This window comes from Macaca nemestrina, chromosome 13 (genome assembly GCF_043159975.1).
Source record: "Macaca nemestrina isolate mMacNem1 chromosome 13, mMacNem.hap1, whole genome shotgun sequence".
Classification (NCBI taxonomy): Eukaryota; Metazoa; Chordata; class Mammalia; order Primates; family Cercopithecidae; genus Macaca; species Macaca nemestrina.
In genome coordinates, this window is record NC_092137.1 from 9,762,358 (window position 1) to 9,779,481 (window position 17,124).

Consider the following 17,124-nt stretch of genomic DNA (forward strand, 5'->3'; position numbering starts at 1 on the left):
TCTCAACATCTTTTCCCAGTCCATCTGATCTCTAGCCACCACCATCCCACAACCCAGGCAAAATTACATACAGTAATATTGCTATCAACATCTGCTATAGCACAGTGGTGTCTTACAGGGAAAGGGACAGCCTTTTTGTGAGCACAGTATTACCTCGCCCCTGATCCAAACAATTAACCATGTAAAAAAAAATAAAGACGTAGTTGAGGAAAAATGTTCATCCTATCTTCCAACTCAGGTACTGAGGTGCTGTGACTGCAGTGGTGAAGATACCTAACAGAAAGATGGCAGCCTCTGACAAGTCATGGGACAATAAAGTAAGGGTATGTGTCAGCTGCAATGTGCCAGTATTAGAGAAAATCAGAGTTTTTGTTCTTTCACTTCATCCAATGCAGCTTAACCAATTCCCGATGCTATTAGCAATAAACATAATGTCCAGTCTCTGACCTCCTATGTTATACCCCCACATTTGAGCAGCTGGATACTGAGTGGCCATAACTGCAACATAAAATGTTCTACCTTCTACTCCAAGATTCCCAGGATGTTCAGGTTTGGAAGAAAAGTTTAATACCTCCACTGGTGACACATACTACCTTCCCAATCTGTCAATCTGCATTAAAAACAATTACACATATATCACCATCATTTAGCAACATTTCCAGGACAGTGCTACAAAAGAACCAAGGCAAATAAATGCCAATGTCTATGCATACTTTCTTCCCCTTAGAGAATTTACAATTTACTAGCATCCACGAGCTGTTTTAGCTACTGATTTGGGAAGGACATCAGTTTTAGCCATTAATTTGGGGAGGAAAAGGACAAATCATAATGAGGAAACAAAGAACTTTCCTTAAAATCAGGGGGAAAGTCAAATCTTGGTCTGGTCATAAAGTAATCAAAATGGACAGACATCCTGATATTTAATAGAAAGGATGTTCCCTCAAACAAAAATAGGTCAAAATTGCCTTGCTAACTTAGTATATATGGGTCAAGTTTTGCTATATCCTAAGAAGACTACTAAAGATAGAAAACGGTTTATACTAGCAAGGACACAATTATACTTTGATTTGAGCTTTGCCTTTTCTATATGGCAAACTGAATTAAGCCACTACATTATAGAAATTATGTCATTATTTACAGGCTAACTTTTCCATTTATAACTAACACATGCCATATACATTTATCTCTGCAGCTGAAGTATCTACAACCCCTTCCTGCCTCGAGTCTATCAGTTCTGTTATGGGGTACAAAGGGAAGAACAGAGTCAACAGGAATTTAAGAGCCTATGGTGAAGAAAATTATTTTGCATTTACAACTAAACTTATATGAGTTACTGATCATATTCAAATGAACCCCCCAGGGACAACATAAAAACCCTGGAAATGAAGTAGTGTTTAATAGTACATAGAGGAAAAAATAAAGATGAAGTCCTTATTCTTATGCCCTTACAGCTTACCAATACTGATCTGAATTGGGCATAATTTACTTTGGGGGCAGTCACAAGAGCAACTTAGGAAACCGGTAAACTCCAGACAATATGGAACTGAACTGGGTTGGCCCGGTGCAGAGGCTCATGCCTGTAATCCCAGCACTTTGGGAGGCCAAGGAGGGCAGATCACGAGGTCAGGAGATCAGGACCATCCTGGCTAACATGGTGAAACCCCGTCTCTACTAAAAAAAAAAAAATTAGCTGGGCATGTTGGCAGGCACCTGTATAGTCCCAGCTAGTCGGGAGGCTGAGGCAGGTGAATGGCGTGAACCCGGAAGGCGGAGCTTGCAGTCAGCAGAGACCGCGCGCCACTGCACTCCAGCCTGGGGACTCCATCTCAAAAAAAAAAAAAAAAAAAAAAAGAACTGAACTTGGTCTCACTACCAAACCTGGTGAAAAAGAAGACACTATATAAACATAATCACACATTCTTATACAGGGTAGAAAATCAGAGCAGGCTGGTCCAAAGGTAATGAGTTATCTTGATTGCTCAGTTACAAATCAAACTCCTTGCTCCACTCTTCCCCCTTCTCACTACTGCACTTGACTACTCTTAAAAATAATTTTAATTCAGAAAGTAATAAAAAGGAAAAAAAAAGAAGAACTAGAGCAAAGGTAAGAAAGTGAGCAATATAGGAGAGAACCATAGGTAATTTCATGTGGTTGGAGGACAGAGGGAACAATGAGTGAGAAAGGACACTGAAGAAAAATGCTGGAAGGTCTTAGAGGTCCCTCTCAGGGAACCTAAACTCCATCTTACACGGTAATGATTGAGTGAAGAAGCAGTAATTATTCCCTCCCCAAGTCTTTATGAGCAATATCAGTATGTTAAAACAGACAAAAGGGAGCACACTGGTTGAAGGGTATATATATTTAAAGCCTAGATTCTTCCCCATTTACACACAAGAGAATTCAGATAAAGGAGAGATGATCTCAGAAGAATAGGGTCCTGTAAAGGAGGGCTCTAAAATGAAAGGCAGTAGAACTGAAAGAACACGTTTCTAGAAAAGGAGAATTGAGTTCCACAGCTAACTAGTTGTGGAACTGAGTAAATTAACATGCCTCAATTTCCTTACAATGTCCTTACCCATGTCTTATCTACCCATAACTGCACACTGGATGGTGCTAGGTAACAGAATTGAAAAGTATTAACAAGCTATAATTTGTAACTATAGAATGTAATGGTACCCAAATTGCATTTCATAGGATGGGTGTGATTTTAGCATTAGAAAGGGAGAGGAAATACATTACAGTAAAGTAATGGAAACAAAATACAGTACTGTCAACTTGACTAGACCACAGGGAACAGAGAAATCATGAGTTTTCCTTATACCCAATTAGCTCTGATTATATTTTTTGTGAGAATTTCAGACCAAGGATAAATGAATTGTTATTTCAACAAATGGTGCCAGGGTAACTGGATATCCACATGCAAAAAGAATAAAATTGGACCTTTTCCTCACTCCATATGCAAAAAGGAACTCAAAATGGACTAAAGACCTAAACACAGAAACTAAAATGATAAAATTTAGAAAAATTTAGAAAAAACCCTAAGTATGTATTTTCATGACCTTGGAGTAGGCAATGGTTTCTTAGATCTTACGCCAAAAATACAAGCAAACAAAAAAAAAAGGACTTCAAAATTAACAATGTTTCTGCTTCAAAGGACACTAACAAGACAATCTACAGAACTGGAGAAAAACATCTGCAAATTATGTACCTGATAAAGGTTTAGTATCCAGAATATATTAAAAAAAAAAAAAAAAAAGATTACAACCTAATGATAAAAACACAAATAACCCAATTTTAAAACGAGCAAAGGATATGAACAGACATTTCTCCAAAGAACATATACTAAAGGTCAATAAGTACATGATACCATTTCATATCCACCAGGATTGGTGAGGATGTAGAGAAATTGGAACTCTTGTACACTGTGGTGGGAATGTAAAATAGCCACTTTGGAAAACAATCTGGCAGTTCCTAAAACATTAAACAGGTACATACACAAGAGAAATGAAAACATGCCCATGCAGGCCGGGCGCGGTGGCTCAAGCCTGTAATCCCAGCACTTTGGGAGGCCGAGACTGGTGGATCATGAGGTCAGGAGATCGAGACCATCCTGGCTAACACGGTGAAACCCCGTCTCTACTAAAAAATACAAAAAAAACTAGCCGGGTGAGGTGGCGGGCGCCTGTAGTCCCAGCTACTCGGGAGGCTGAGGCAGGAGAACGGAGTGGACCCGGGAGGCGGAGCTTGCAGTGAGCTGAGATCCGGCCACTGCACTCCAGCCTGGGAGACAGAGCGAGACTCTGTCTCAAAAAAAAAAAAAAAGAAAAAGAAAAAGAAAACATGCCCATGCAAATTATCACAGCAGCATTATTCTTTTTTTTTTTTTTTTGAGACGGAGTCTTGCTCTGTCGCCCAGGCTGGGGTGCAGTGGCCGGATCTCAGCTCACTGCAAGCTCCGCCTCCCAGGTTTACGCCATTCTCCTACCTCAGCCTCCCGAGTAGCTGGGATTACAGGCGCCCACCAACCCGCCCGGCTAGTTTTTTTTGCATTTTTTAGTAGAGACGGGGTTTCACTGTGTTAGCCAGGATGGTCTCAATCTCCTGACCTTGTGATCCGCCCGTCTCGGCCTCCCAAAGTGCTGGGATTACAGGCTTGAGCCACCGCGCCCGGCCAGCAGCATTATTCTTAACAGCCTAAAGATGGAAGCAACCCAAATATGTCCATCGATGGACAAATAGATTTAAAAAGTACTTCTATACAGTGTAATATTATTCAGCCACAAAAAAAGCACAAAATTCTGATACATTTTTCAACATAAACATTATGCAAAATGAAGTCAGACACAAAAAGACAACTATTCTATAATTCCACTTACATGAGGTACCTACAGTAGTCAAATTCATAGAAAGTAGAATGGTGGTTGCCGAGGGGAATGGGGAGCTTTTGTTGAACTGGTATAGAGTTTCAGTTTTGCAAGATGAAGAGTTGCAGAGATGGATGGTGGTGATGGTTGCCAGTTGCATTGCACAACAAAATGAACGTACTTGATACCACTGAACTGTTGTAGCTTAAGAAGGGTTAAAATGCTAACTTTTATGTTACGTGTCTCTTACCACACAACAAGAGTTTTATTTAAAAAAGGTCAGGTGTGGTGGCTCACATTTGTAATTCCAGCACTCTGGGAGGCCACGCAGGAGGATCATCTGAGCCCAGGAGTTTGAGACCAGCGTGGGTAACAAAGTGAGACCCTGTCTCAAAAAAATTAGCTGAGGGTGGTGGTGTACACCTGTAATCCCAGCTATTTGGGAGACTGAAGTAGGAGGATCCCTTGAGCCCAGCAGTTTGAGGATGCAGTGAGTCATGATCATGCCATTGTACTCCAGCCTGGGTGACAGAGTGAGAGCCCCTGCCAAAAGAAAAAAAGAAGTTCTGATGCAAGCTTCAACACAAATAAACCTTGAGGGCATTAGGCTAAGTGAAAGAAGCCAGACACAAAACACTACATATTATGATTCTGTTTATATGAAACATCCAGAAGAGGCAAATCTATAGGGATAGAAAGCAGATTAGTGGTTGTCAGGAGCTGAGGTAAGGGGAGATGGTGAATGACTATTAATGGATATAGAATTTCTTTTTGTGGTAATGAAAATGTTTTGGAATTAATAATGATGACTGCACAATTTTGTGAATAAACTAAAAACCACAGAATCATATTTAAAAAGGTAAAATGTAATGTATTTGAATTATATTTAATTTAAAAATATATGTAAACTGACATTCCAAGTTTTTAAATGGGACAACAAAAAACAAGATAGAAAGCTTCTCTAATAAGGATAGTATCTGCAACTAAGCCAAATTATTTTGTAAACATTTCTTTGAAACTTTAAGGAAAGGAGATCATTAAGTTTCTTTAGAGAAATGAATTCTAAAGAGGGAAATTATTTATGTAGCAATCATCACTATGACTTTCAAATATATGTGCCTATACTTTTAGAGTTGTCTTTGTTTCACTTTGTTTTTTGAGACAGAGACTTGCTTTGTCACCCAGGCTTGAGTTAAGTGGCAGGAAGACGGATCACTGCAGCCTAAACCTCCTGGGCTTAAGTGATCCTCTTTCCTCAACTGCCAGTTAGCTCACAGGCACACACCACATCCCCAGCCAATGTTTTGATTTTGTTTTGTTTTGTTTTGTTTTTTTTGGGTAGAGACAGCATCTCATACTTTGTTGCCCGGGCTGATCTTGAACTCCTGGACTCAAGCAATCCTCCCGTGTTGGCCTCCCAAATTGCTGGGGTTATAGGTATGAGCCACCCTGCCCGGCCTGTTTATTTTAGATGTTCGAAACGACAAACAAAAATAACACTCTAGACAAAATGATGGAGAATACTTATTAAATGAGAAATAGTTCAGGGCTTTCATAAATTTGTGACCTCCACCCCTCCCCTTGGTCCTTTTACTCCATAAACTCTAATTATAAATTCTACTACCACAGGAAAAAAGAGGAATACATCCTTCTGAAAGGATGTATTAGTAGGTCCTTTAAAGACTCAACAGACTTGGGGGCTAAATATGTTGCTTTGGTGTCCTGATATAAACTTAAAAGAAAACTATAGTTTTATCAACAGATAAAATAAGTTTATGAACATCTATCAGGCCATTTTGATTACAAGCAGAAATGCTCAGTAACCTGTCCTGGACAAAAAATAAATCACTAAGTGCTTTCTGTTATCTGTATAAGAAGGATCACCTTCCAGAGATGTACAGCTGACTGTAAACAACAGAGGTATACAACCTTAAATCCTACCTGCTGAGTTATTCAAACTGCATCAGTGTACACTACACGATTTAAAACAGCAACAAACAAGACCTGAAAAACCCTAATGAGAAATATGGTAATACCAAAAAAGATATTAAATGTTTAAATGTTGTATGTGTGCTTGAGCCCAGGAGGCAGAGGTTGCAGTGAACTGAGATTGTGCCACTACATTCCAGCCTGGGAGACAGAGGGAGACCCTGTTTCAAAAAAGAAAAAAAAGAAAAAAAAGAAAAAGAGTTATATGTAAAAAATTAAAAAGATATTAAAAATTTAATTATGTAAAAAGTAACTTAAACAGAGCATAGCTATATTTAACGGGATATTCTATCCTTCCAAATGGTGGTCTCTGCAATCAGGCCCCAAATAATCAAGAGTATTTTAAACCTGTAATGTAACCTTTCCAACCTCTTCACTAATCCATCAGAATCCCAAGAGGGCAAACACTAGCAGTGAAGATCTAAAAAGCATATTCCCAAATTACTGGAAATAGTACCAGGCTGAAAGATCAGAACACCTAGTATAAATATGTTTAACTGCAGATGTTTAACAACTGCAGTTTTTTAAAGAGCAAAAATTCTGTGAGCTGCATTCAAGTAACGTTTGGTGGAATGTACAAAACAAAAGGGAAAATGGAGTACTAATTATTGAAGAACAACATCAGTAGGAGTTTATCAGGAATAAAATGTCTAATCTGATGATCCATATAGCTTATGGCTTTAAAGCATTTTCACACACTTCTCCATTTATTTTCTCTAATCACCACAACATGACATTCACAATCTATGACCATGCTTTAAGAAAGCATTTAAATTTAAGTAAGTTCTTATCGTCATGATCTCACCACTTGCACCATTATTTTTCCATTTCTCTAAGTAAAGCCTGTAGCAAACGTACAGGAAAGAGAATGTTCAAATGAGGAGTATCTTACAGAATATGTATTTAGTACCACACTGTGCCAAACCCAACTGGATACTGTAGCAAAAAATCCAGACGACAAAGAGATCATGAAATACTACTTATCTGGATAGAAAAACATGTAAACTGACAATCAAAGGTTGGTATGAAGATAAGTTTCACTGATAAATACTTTGACCAAAGCTGGTTAAAAGCTAACCTGACTTACTACCTCCAAAAGCTATGTATTTTTAAAACCTAAAAGCAACCAGCTCTGAAAGACCATTATCCATATTTTTCATGGATGTCAACTCTGCTTTTTGGTCAGGTATTGGGAGGGGCAAGTGAAGAGATTAACTTCATATTATCCTTCTCAACACAAGGAAGCAGAAAGACATTCCAACATACTAGTTCTTTAGCTGGTTTTCAGGAATTAACAGGGACTTTTACCACCCAATGTCTAATATCAACTATTCTCCTTTCTTCATTATCACATCTGTGATTTTCCTGGTCTTCAAACCTATATTCCTCGGGATAAGATGGGGTGAAGGGGCAGAGAAATGGAAAGGGTGGGGAAAGTTTTTACAAATTTCATTATCACTACATATGATGACTCCTCAGAAAATAAACTGCTCAATCACCCAACCACAGTAATAAAATTCTTGTGGAACAGCAAGTTCTATTAACTTCAGTAATTAAATTCCCATAGAGCAAAGTATAGTCTGGGAACCCCTAGAGGTCTCCCCTATACCCTTTGTGGGGTAGAGAGGAGACAAAGTAAAATCACTTTCATAATTCTAAGATGATATTTGCTTTTTTCCCACTGTCATTTTCTCACAACTGGAGTTTTCCAGAAGCTACAAGAGGTGTGATGCTACAATAGGTTGAATGAAAAGCAATGCTGCTATTCTCATTCAATTTGAAGTTATTTTCTTTTCTTTTTTTTTTTTTTTTTTTTTTTTTTGAGACGGAGTCTCGCTCTGTCGCCCAGGCTGGAGTGCAGTGGCTGGATCTCAGCTCACTGCAAGCTCCGCCTCCCGGGTTTGCGCCATTCTCCTGCCTCAGCCTCCCGAGTAGCTGGGACTACAGGCGCCCACCACCTCGCCCGGCTATTTTTTTGTATTTTTTAGTAGAGACGGGGTTTCACTGTGTTAGCCAGGATGGTCTCGATCTCCTGACCTCGTGATCCGCCTGTCTCGGCCTCCCAAAGTGCTGGGATTACAGGCTTGAGCCACCGCGCCCGGCCAAGTTATTTTATTTTCTAAAAAGGGGTTCTGAGATCAAGTTTGTGAACCACTGTCCTAGAGTATGGCCAATTGAGAGGTCTTACACAGCATCTGGTAACTCTATCAATCTACTTAGCATTCATCACCCAAATCAAAAAGTGATGGTGCCAGTCATGTCTCCTAAGTGGGGATCAATACCTTTCTATACATTCTCATATCTTGAGGACAAGACACAGGCTACACTATCTTCTTGCTATATGTATTAAAGACTCTCAACAAGTGATGTGAAATATCATAACCCGCAATACATGGCAACCAACAATTACAGTGAACACCCATATACCCACCACCTGGATCTTACCATTAACCTTTTGCCATACTTGCTTTATCAGATATCCATCCATTTCTAGCAGTTATAAACTGAAGACATCAGTACATACATATCACTAGTTTTTTCTTTCAAAGTAAAATTTACATACAAAATGCACAAATCTTGGGTGCACATTTGCTGAGTTTTGATGAATGTATAAAACTCAAACCCGTATCAACTACAGAATACAATTATCCATTCTACTATAAAGACACATGCACACGTATGTTTATTGTAGCACTATTCATAATAGCAAACACTGGGAACCAACCCAAATGCCCATCAATGATAAACTGAATCAAGAAAACGTGGCACATATACACCATGGAATACTATGCAATCATAAAAAAAGGATGAGTTCATGTCCTTTGCAAGGACATAGATGAAGCTGGAAACCATCATTCTCAGCAAACTATCACAAGATCAGAAAACCAAACACTGCATGTTTTCACTCATAAGTGAGAGCTGAACAATGAGAACACATGAACACAAGGAGGGGAACATCACACACCGGGGCCTGTCGAGAGGTGTTAGGGGAGGAATAGCATTGGAGAAATACCTAATGTAGATGACAGGCTGATTGGTGCAGCACACCACCACGGCACATGTATACCTATGAAAGAAACCTGCACGTTCTGCACATGTATCCCAGAACTTAAAAGTATTAAAAAAAAAAAAAAAAAATACAATTATCCTAGAAGCCTGCCCCTTCCCAATCAATCTCTGCCTATTCTCCCACAGAGGCCGTTATTCCTGATCTTTTTTTTCCCTACCACAAACAAGCTGTGTTTGTTCTAAAATTTCATATAAATGGAATCACACACACTATGTACTTTTTCATGCAGAGTTTCTTTCACCTAGCATGTTTCTGAAATTCATTCACGCTGTAGTATCAGTGGTCCGTTCCTTTTTTTTTGAGAGACGGAGTCTCAATCTGTCGCCCAGGCTGGAGTGCAGTGACCGGATCTCAGCTTACTGCAAGCTCCACCTCCCGGGTTTACGCCATTCTCCTGCCTCAGTAGCTGGGACTACAGGTGCCCGCAACCTCGCCTGGCTAGTTTTTTGTATTTTTTAGTAGAGACAGGGTTTCACCAGGTTAGCCAAGATGGTCTCGATCTCCTGACCTTGTGATCCGTCCGTCATGGCCTCCCAAAGTGCTGGGATTACAGACTTGAGCCACCATACCCAGCGGTCCGTTCCTTTTTAATGCTGAGTAGTATTCCACTTGTATATACATCAGTGTTTATCAATTTTCCTACTAGTGGAATATTTCTAGTTTTCTGCTCTTAGAATAAAGCTGTGATTAACATTCTTGTACCTATGCATCTTGGCCCCATGTATCATTCCCTCTTGCGTAAACACCTAAGAGTGGAATTTCTAGGGGAGGAAAAACTTATAATGGGAAATTTTAAAGGTACACAGGAGAACAGAGAATAGTACAATGAATTCCAATTGAAGCCAGCTGCAACTATATTACTTCATAGACACTCCTGTTTCATCTGTATCCCCCCAATTACTTTGAAGTCCTAGGTATTATCATCATTTTGTCTTTAAATATTCAATATGCAAACAATGCTTTAAAATCTAGTAATTTATCATAAAATATTTATCACTGACTTACCTATGGATTAAGAGTTTAATTAAAGTAGCAATTGATAAACTTGTCTTCTCTTCACATCTTTTAAATGATGCCTCTCTACCAGCCCCTTGATACCCAGAAAGTCAATGGTATAAACTCAGATATATTTTCTGTTGCCACTTGGAAACAATTAGTGCTAAACACAAAAATTGGTCTTAACGACAAAAATAGAGAACATTAACACAGCCAAGAGCCAACCAGATTTCCCAACTGCCAAACCAACACCTTGACTCAACTAATCCCATGCCATGCCATGTTCTAAATGAAACTACATGAGACTTAAACTTGCTTGTGCTGGAAAGGGTTAGAGGAAATGAATGGCCTTCTCAACCACTGCTGATGACAGCATACACGCATAGCTTTTCAGAGGGCTATCTGGAAAAAAACACAAATCTTTTGATTTGGAAATTCCACTTCCAAGAACCTAAGTAAATCCTAGCATAAAGCATGCCAACAACGATCTTCTTCCCAGTGTTGTTTGGAGAAAAACTGTTTACAACCTAAATGTTCACCACTGGGTTAAAAGTCTGAACCACGGCCTGGTGCAGTGGCTCACGCCTGTAATCCCAGCACTCTGGGAAGCAGAGGCGGGAGGATCACCTGAGGTCGGGAGTTTGAGACCAACCTGACCAGGAGGGAGAAACCTCGTCTCTACTAAAAATACAAAATTAGCTGGGTGTAGTGGTGCATGCCTGTAATCCCAACTACTTTTGAGGCTGACGCAGGAGAATTGCCTGAACCCGGAGGCAGAGGTTGAGGTGAGCCGAGATTGCGCCACTGCACTCTAGCCTAGGCAACAGAAGCGAAATTCCATCACCAAAAAAAAAAAAAAAAGAAAGAAAGAAAAGAAAAAAGAAAGTCTGCACCACATATGCCAAGCTACTATGATGGAGGGGAGTACATTTGCCCTTCATCAATTTTCACTGCATTTATAGATTTCAATATAATTGCAGTCTGTGCGAAGTTTTTAAAAGAGCAAATCTCAAGGCTTTGGAGACAGCTATGAAGAGGTGGCACTTTGAAAATATAGGACCCGGCCAGACACAGTGGTTCATGCCTGGGTGGATTGCTTGAGCTCACAAGGAGTTCAAGACCAGCCTGGATAACACGGCAAAACCTCATCTCTATAAAAAATACAAATTAGCCAGGCAAGTGCCTGTAGTCCCAGCTACTCCGGATGCTGAGGTAGGAGGATGGCTTGAGCACGGGAGGTGGAAGTTGCAGTGAGCCCAGATGGCGCAGCTCAGGCCACAGAGTTGCAGTGAGCCCAGTGGCACAGCTCAGGCCACAGAGCCAGACTCTGTCTCAAAAATAAAAACAAATCAAACCAAATCAAACAAAAAATAGGACCCACTGAATAAGTTTCAGTAAGGTGAACTGTAGAGTTTAACAGCATACACAAAATAATGACAAGGGGAAAAATAACAAGTCTAGCTAGACAAGAGGTTCAGGTAAGATACCAACACGTTAGGAAGAAATCAAAGGACAGCATGACACAATCCAATACAACTTAGTACAGCTCATTTTATTTATGGTCTAATCCAAGGTGTTCTCAACCTTGGCATTATTGGCACTGGGGGGCTGGGTTCTTTGTTGGGGAGTGTCTTGTACACCGCATGATGTTTAGTAGCATTCAGGCCTCTACCCGCTAGCCATGAGCAGCACCTTCCTTCCTCAAGTCTTAACCCAAAATGTCTCCAGATGTTGCCAAAATTCCACTGGGGGCAGTGGGGAGTGGGTAAAAATCACCTGGTTGGGTAACACGGATCTAACCTTAAACTTACAATATTCTATTCCACCCTTTTTTTTTTTTTTTTTTTTAGACAAGAGTTTTGCTCTGTTGCCTAGTCTGGAGTGCAATGGCGCAACCTCGGCTCACTGCAACCTCTGTCTCCCCAGTTCTAGCAACTCACCTCAGCCTCCCAAGTAACTGGGATTACAGGTGCCCGCCACTACGCCAGGCTAACTTTTTGTATTTTTAGTAGAGACAGGGTTTCACCATGTTGCCCAGGCTGGTCTCCAACTCCTGACCTCAGGTCACCCACCTGCCTCAGGCTCCCAAAGTGCCAGGATTACAGGCATGAGCCACCGTGTCCAGCCCATTTCATTCTTTAAAAAACAACAACAACAAAAAACCCTGGCCAGGCACGTCTCTACTAAAAATACAAAAAATTAGTCAGGCATGGTGGTCATGCCTGTAATCCCAGCTACTCAGGAGGCTGAGGGAGGAGAACTGCTCGAACCCAGGAGACAGAGGTTGCAGTGAGCTGACATGGTGCCACTGCACCCCAGCCGGGGTGGCAGAGCAAGACTCCATCTCAAAAAAAAAAAAAAAACACCCAACTCCCCCCCTTCCCCAAAACTGTTGCCTTTAAGCAGCCTACAATCTAAAGGCAAAACCCTCAACGTCAATGAGTTTTTAAATCTTATTACAGTATTGTGTGTATAAGAAAGTCTTCAATATTACAGACTGGGAGTTTTGCCCATCACAGATCTACCTTCCTTCCTCATTAGAAGCATTAATGTCTTGTATTTATCAAAATGCACTAATTCCTCAAAACAGAAATTCACACCATGGTCTTAAGTGAGCTACCATGCACTTAGGGCCTACTGTGGTCCATGTCATAAGCAGTTACGCCACTTGGGTTCAAATCCTTGCTCTTATCACTTACTAGCTTTATAATCTTGACCACATTACTAACTTCTTTATGCCTCATTCTCCTCAACTGTGAAACAGAAATACTATCAACCTACCTTAGCGGAGCAAAGTGAGTATAAAATGCTTAAAATAGTGTTTAGTGTGCAGTGAATGCCTGGTAAATGTCAATTATGAGCCATTATTCTAACTACAAGTCTCTAAAAACAGGTACCATCCTCATCAATTTACAGAAGAAAGAGAGTCTGAGAGATTAAGAAATTTGCCAGTGTCCATGCAACTAAAAGGTAATGGAGCAATGATTCAAAAATTGATTCAGAGTCCATACTTTTTCCACTGTGTCAATAAAATCACATTCAGATTCATTAACTACGAAGAAAAACATCAGTCTTACTCAAAAATAATGACCAGCATAAGACATTTTTTATTGAGATTAAATTTAAACACAACTAAATTCAAGCATATTACTCAATTAAGGTTACAAAGCTTTTACACTAAGACAGACAACTTTCAGAGATTCTCTACATATTATTTTAACTGACTCTTATTTTTAAAAATCATAATATGCACTTTAGTTTCTGAACTTGTTTATGCATTATGCTGAAGCAATTTACTGAAATTCTACTAGAACTGATGTACAGGAGACGATAATAAGATGTTTAAGATAGAAATTATCTTGTATACATTCAAACTGCCTGGTTCTTATTCCAAGGTCACTGACTTTGTAAATGACAGATTTTGTTCCCAAGTCCCAGAGGGGCTTTGTGAACCCCTCTAACTTTTTCCATTTGCCCTTCCCTCATACCCAAGTTCTTCTTAATGACTCCTAAACATCTTACCTGTAATATTTAAGCCCAGGGTTTTTTGTTTTTGTTTTCAGACAAGAGACTCGCTCTGTGGCCCAGGCTGGAGCGCAACCTTCACCTCCCAGATTCAGGCGATTCTCCTGCCTCAGCCTCCCAAGTAGCTGGGACTACAGGCATGTGCCACCACACCTGGCTAATTTTTTTGTATTTTTAATAGAGATGGGGTTTCACCATGTTGGCCAGGCTGGTCTCTAACTCCTGACCTCAGGTGATCCACTGGCCCTGGCCTCCCAGTGTGCTGGGATTACAGGCATGAGCCACCACAGCCAAAGCCCAGTTTTTTTTTTGCCTAGATTTTGCTCCTCCCAACACTCAGTAAGATCACCAATGACTTCTGCCTCACTTCTTTCTGAAGCCATTTCGCTGAAGTCACCAGTTTTCAACCTGTTATGTATTCTTCACATTCTTCAATTTGGACTTTAAAAACTACTCATTTAAGAGGTAGAAGGATGTCAGAGCAGAGCAGAATGGCTAGGACCTACTTACCCTACAGCCCCAAACTATGAGAACTGGAAGAGACTTAGAAACTTTAGCCCAAAGTCTTCGGTTTTACAATGACACTGAGAGACAGCTCTAACTGGATGAAATCTTCTCTAACTCCTCTCATCTTAGAGAGTTTGGTCCACTTATAGTTCCTTACTTTTGGATTTTAACATTTTTTTCTGCTTCCACGGTTCAGCAACCTCTTTCAATACAATGATTATCAAAAGGGTTGAGAGTTGTTCACAGAGTTATTTTGAATACATGGTTCAAGTAATTCTGCCCCAATCTACTGTATGAAAGGGAAAGAAGAGGCTGAGAATATCTGCTCTTTTCTATCAAAATTTTGGCTATCCTTCATGTTACTTCTACTAGTCTTCTACAACCACCAAGTCAAGTCTCACCTCCTCCACACCAAATTTTTCTTCCTGTTCACCAAAGGAAAAAAAGAAAACCCTGTATTAGCATGCATGTTCAGAAATTTTAGGTTTTACTCTACTTTCCTAGACTCCTTATTAAATTACTAACTCATCAATTATCAGACTCTTGTTCACTTGTCTATCACTTCCTTGTCCATCAGTTCAGATCACAGACTGGTTGGTTAGCACTCAAACCACGAATTCTAGATGCTGCTATGTGTACAGTGGTGGCTGACATCTGTAATCCCAGGACTTTGGGAGGCTAAGTCATGAGGACTGCTTGAGGCCAGAAGTTCAAGACCCCAAGTTTTATTTATTTATTGTAGAGATGGGGTCTTGTTATGCCCAGGCATAACAAGACCCCATCTCTACAATAAATAAATAAAACTTTAAAAAAACTCCAGTTTCCCATCAACCAAATGAAGAAACCCCCTTACTCCAACCTTCTATAAATGATCATTCCTGCCTTCCTTTCCAGGCTTGTCTCCTGCAACAACTCTACACATGAACTCTGCTCCAGCCATGCCGACACATTGTTTCCTGAAAAAGCCCTATCCCGGATATTCAGGTATTCCTTCGGCCTTTAATCCTGACACCTCCGCCAGCCTCTTCCCTCAATGTTCAGCCCTCAAAAACCTATCTTTGTGAAGCCTTTTCAAAGGTTTCTATTTCCTTCAGACTACATAGCACTGTGTTCATTAACTGTCTGATGGGAATATTGTGTTATTTATGTTTGTGTATCTCTCACATGCTCTCTAAATTATGAATCATCAGAGGGCAAAATCCACAATTCTGTTTTGTACTTCCCCATATTACTTAGAGCACAATGCCTGGCACACAGAAAGCTCTCAATATAGTTGCCAACTTGAAAAAGTGCTTTCCCAAGATATTTTTTTATAGGTTGGCCACCAAGCCCCAGTTAGCTTCTTATGCCATTTTATGAATATTTCATTTACACCTTGGTGTCTCAGATTCATCAAGCTAAACTACTCTATTTCTTCTCAGTATATAAAAGAGACTGTCCTAAATTCAGGGGTTGTCCCCATTGAAATGGTCTGTATGAAAGTTCTATTCTAACGTCACCTGGTCTATCTCTCAAGCTACATATCAACTAAGCAAAACTCTTCCCCCACTAATGCTATCGTAAAAATCAGAATTTATAAGAGCCACAAAATAAAACGAATATTCCTTCGGCTCAGAGTCACCTTGCTCGAGAAAAAGAAAAATCATGTGGTGATTCTGAATTGCTTCAACATAACTGAAAAGTAAAAAACTGAACAGAAAGAGACTGAAATATGCTGTGAGAGCACCCAAAATACATATATAGAAAACCTTAACATATGTAATTCTTGTGAGTCTTCCCTTGGTAACAGATAATGCTGTTAATAGCCATTACCATATGTTACTCAAGTTGAAGTCTACCATTACTTTCAAGTTGGCAAAATTTTTTAATACAGGCAATTCAGTCCAAAAAGCTTTTACAAGTGTTTCTTCAATGCCAAGCAGGGACTGGAAGCTAAGAGCACACGGACAAATACAACAAAGTTTTGACTTCATAAAGTAAATAATCTCAAGTTTTCTCCACTTTAGTACACACTCTGTCTACAATACTTTCTTTCCCCCTTTACCAGTTATTTCCATCAGCCATGATTTTGTCCGGATCGCCTGTCATCGTATTAGAAAAAGAGGTTAAAAAAGTTTCGTGGATTTTTTTTTTTTTTTTTAAACAAGGGGTGGGGAACACACCATTCTGATGACATGAAGAAAGAAGGCTTCGGGGTGGAGGAGGGGGCCAGGGAGAAATTATTTCTTCCACTCCCTTTTGAAAAAATCGCCAGTCTACTATGCTTGTCTATCAAAGCCCACCTAAAATATGATGTGCACAAACACATCAAAAATAAGTAGGCCTCTCGTAAAAGCGACACTTAAAGAAAGGCAAACCATATCGGATTATTTCCTATTTTATTCATAGAAATGACTCTTTGCAGCACTGAAACATTTAAAAACACTCCTGGATATAATGCTGGTATTTCAATTTGAAAAACTTATCCTACGGATCAAAAGATCCGTGCAATGACAAAGCTAAAAATGTTCTCTCTCACTAATAAGGGTGAATCACAGCAGCCACCTACTCCACCCAACAATAGTCCTTGCTAAGACTGGACAGTTCAAAACCTGGAAAGCTTTCCTTGTCCGCTCCACACTAGAAACGAATTCACTTCAACAGTAGTGTTTAAGCACAGCTGTGCAACAGCA

At 39.9% G+C, this 17,124-nt stretch overlaps 1 protein-coding gene across 1 annotated transcript in view; it reads right to left on the reverse strand.

Moving 5' to 3' along the window:
* Window positions 1-17,124, reverse strand: part of LOC105486509 (tyrosine 3-monooxygenase/tryptophan 5-monooxygenase activation protein theta) — a 48,323-nt gene that overhangs the window by 30,311 nt on the left and 888 nt on the right. The gene's annotated exons all lie outside the window — the stretch shown is intronic.